Source organism: Tamandua tetradactyla, chromosome 21 (genome assembly GCF_023851605.1).
Source record: "Tamandua tetradactyla isolate mTamTet1 chromosome 21, mTamTet1.pri, whole genome shotgun sequence".
NCBI lineage: Eukaryota > Metazoa > Chordata > Mammalia > Pilosa > Myrmecophagidae > Tamandua > Tamandua tetradactyla.
Window position 1 is genome coordinate 19,276,192 of NC_135347.1, and position 3,920 is coordinate 19,280,111.

The 3,920-nt window shown below is 34.7% G+C and overlaps 1 pseudogene; it reads right to left on the reverse strand.

The window, feature by feature from the left end:
* Positions 1 to 1,634: 1,634 nt before the first annotated feature.
* LOC143665165 (ras-related protein Rab-28 pseudogene) lies at positions 1,635 to 2,822 on the reverse strand (annotated as a pseudogene).
* Positions 2,823 to 3,920: the final 1,098 nt, after the last annotated feature.

Here is a 3,920-nt window from a genome sequence, read left to right on the forward strand (position 1 = left end):
TTAATAGGTATCCATACCTGTGCAATGAAGGGGAGAGAGCAGAATTGGGCAGAGGAAGAATTTGATTTATAATGCTGGCCCAACAATGCTTCAGCCAACTATCCAGGAAATTTATTTTTTTTAAAAAAAGCAATCTAAATAAGTAGTAAACTATAGCCTCTTCTATGTCTTTTTTTTTTTTTTTTTTTTTTTTTTTGCATGGACAGCCTGGAAATCGAACCTGGGTCTTCAGCATGGCAGGTGAGAACTCTGCCTCTGAGCCAATGTGGCCAATGACCTTCTATGCCATTTTAAATTTTCATTTTTAAATATTTTCTTCATCATTGCTCTGTTTTGGAAGCAACAAAACATGGATTTACACCACTATCTTAACATAAATTTCCTATTATACAATTTTACTAGGATTTTAGTTTTTATTTTCTTTGGTTTTTGATAATCTTTTCTTTTAAAACTATTTAATTTCAAACGCACATGCATTCATTCAGGAAATCACTCTTATCATCAATGCTTTTTAATTGCAGTCTTTTTTTCTTTTTTGACCTGAGTCACTTTTCCTCTGCTCTCGAGGGAGAGCTTATCTAACTGGTGACCAGATAAGCTACCCCATTCCAACTATCATGAGAAAAACAGTATATATGTTTTAATTTTTATCCATGCTTTATATTTATATGTGTATATATACATGGATACAGATATGAAAGAGGTTAACCATTGTTTGATTTATAGAACTGAAATTAGGTATTAGATTTTTTTGTGAACTTTGCTTTTTAAAACTCAACAAGAAAATGAGAAGTTTCTCTAAATCAACCAGTATAACTCCACTTCATTAATTTAAATGATTGTAAAATATGGCATGGATGTACCATAATTTATCCAAACATACTCCTACTTTTTGGAATTCAATACTTTCAGGTTTTTGATTTCCAAAAACTTCTGTGTGTGTGTTTGTGTCTGCGCTTGGGGGGGGGGGGGGTCACATTTCATTCTTTTCTATGTGAATGTCCAGTTATCTCTGCACCATTTGTTGAACGTGTGCTGTTGTTGTTTTTTTTGGGGGGGTGGAGGGGTGCATGGACTGGGACTAGAACCTGGGTCTCCCACATGGCAGGTGAGAATTCTACCACTGAACTACCTGTGTACTCCCAAAGATATTCTTAATTTAAATAAATTTATTTGTGAGAGAAAAACATCTGAACATCAGGTACAGTCTGATCCATAATCATCCAATAGGTCATAACTCATTCTGTGAGTACTTTCACGGAGTCTGCAGGAGAAATTCTACACGGAGCATCAGCTATACATTAGTCAAAATTCATAAAGTAATCTAACATGGAATATTGCCCAATACATATTGACCAGGATACAGTAATAAAAATGCAATATAAATACTCACTACTTTGTGAGTTACAAGCTACAATGTAAACAATTTCGGGCTTTTTTTAAAACAATGAAAAAAAGTATTTTTCTCACAGCTTTTTTTCTAAACGTTTTCAGTTGGATACAGCTTTATATATGTTCACTCAGAATAGATTGCAAATAAATGACTCCTTAAGTATCTGTAGAAAAAAAATATATTACTTGCTTAAACGTATGCACTTTGAACGCAGAACTACCAATACAAAGAAAAAATGCACTCACTGAACTGCACACATAAGAGCTTCTAGGAGCGTTTGGCTTTCTTGGCAGAGAGTCCGGGTTGTGGTTTACAATAACTGCCTTCACCGCTCCCTGTGACTGTTCTATTTCTGCTTTGTTTAATTCAATCCCAAGAGTTTCAGTAGCAACTTGGTGAAAACACCGGAAGACAGAGTTTCCTGTTTTGGCTGAGACAGTGGCTACTTAAATCATTTTCTTGGCAAAACTTGAAGTGTTTCTTAAGTCTTAACGTTCGCATATGCTCCAAATCAATTTTACTTCCCTCCAAGGCAGTGACAGGGTTTCTGATTTCTCACTCACTTTCTTCAAGGCAGTACACCCCTCTTCTCAATTCTCAAAGCTTTGGTAATTTGTCATATATACCGGGAGGATTTTCTGTGCCCCATAGATATATTTATCAAGATCTTGCCTCCAATGGTTTGCCCTCCTATATTCCAAACTTGAAGAGTAACACTGAAGTTTCTTGGCAATGTCATCCTTCTCAAAAAGAAAACCAGTTGGTAGGTGAAGGCGAGGGGTAAGGGGTATGGTACGTATAGTTTTTTTTTTCTCCCTATTATCGTTTTATTTCTTTTTCTGTTGTCTTTTTATTTCTTTTTCTAAATCGATGCAAATGTACTAAGAAATGATGAATATGCAACTATGTGATGATATTAAGAATTACTGATTGTATATGTAGAATGGAATGATTTCTAAATGTTTTGTTAGTTAATTTTTTTAATGAATAAAAAAAGCAGATTTACAACATAAAAATAAAAAAATAATAAAAATAAAGAAAAAAAAATAAAAAAAAAGAAAAGAAAACCAGTGCTATAGTTTGCTTGTACTGTTTTCCCAAAAGTTTCTTGAGGAAAACCCATAGCTAAGGAGGGCTTCAGGACGTGACTTCCCCTCAGCTCCACGATTTTCATTTGCCGGCCCTGCCTCTCTTCCTCAGGGTCCAACTTGGTGTCCGGGACCCGCCCCGCCCGCAACCCTGCCCCCCAACCCCGCCCCGCCCGAAGTGGAGGGAAGAAGGCACGAAGGAGGTCACCGGGGGCCCAGGAGTGGAGGGAGGTAAGGGGACCGAGGGGCAGGACTCTCCGCCCAGGGCGTGTCAGCGGCCACCGAAGGGATCCGGAGGGAGGGCACCACCTTGCCCTCCTCCCCCAGATGTGTTTTAACATTACATTTTCATCAGCAATTTATGAACGTACTCACTTTCCCACACTACTATGAGCAAGAGGTGTTATATAATTTTTAATTTTTAAACTGTCTGATGAAGTGCAATAATATTGCTTTTCTTTAATTTTTTGCTAAGACATTTGATCGTATTTTATATATTTAGGGACTACTAGGATTTGCACTCTTTTAAATTGTTCCTTAAACCCATGTTTATTTTCAGTGGTGTGCAGGAGCTGCCTTATACTGGCTTATACATTAGTGCTGACTGTTAAATATTCAGAAATATTTTGACCTGGTTGTTTAATCACCCGTAGCTTGAAATGAACCATGGGAAGAGTATTTACATCATGGAAATTGGAAAATTCTACAAATCTATTTTTTCCCTTTTTTGGCTGGCAGTTTTAGCGGTACATCATTTAATATATTTTTTTTGTTCTTTTTTTATTTGATTGACATGGTTTTAGAGTTTCATTATTTAGGATTATATTTCTGATTTACTTTAACAACATTTTTATTATATGTAAGAGGCCACTGATTCCTGTTTTTCTTAGCTTTCTTGTTAGAAATGACATAATTTTTTCAGATGCTTTCTTTCAGCAATCACAATCAAAAAGCTTTTCACCTTTACTTTTTTAATGTAATTGATCAACTTGTTAACTTTACTGATATTGAACTACCTTTATTATTTCTGCTGCAGTTCTTAGTTGGAAAATACATTGTTCTTTGGATACTTTTCTGGATTCTATTTCATTTATACTTCTATATTCACAAGTTAGATATAACTGAATATTTTTTTCTTTTTTTGTATTGTTTATTAGGTTTAGGGATTAAAATTGTGATGCCTCCTAAAAATGAGTTGGGAAAATTTTCATCTTTACTTATAACTTAGAAAAATTTGAGTAACAAAGAATCTTCTTTTTTAAAAAATAAGCTAAGAAATAAGCTATTTTGATATGGCCTAGAAACCATATCATAATAGACTTTTTAACTGCCTTTCCAATCTCTAAAATTTTGTGTGATTATGTGTTCCACATCATGGATTAATTTTAAAAACATATATTTTACATACAAAATATACACTGATTTTCAAATTTGTTACA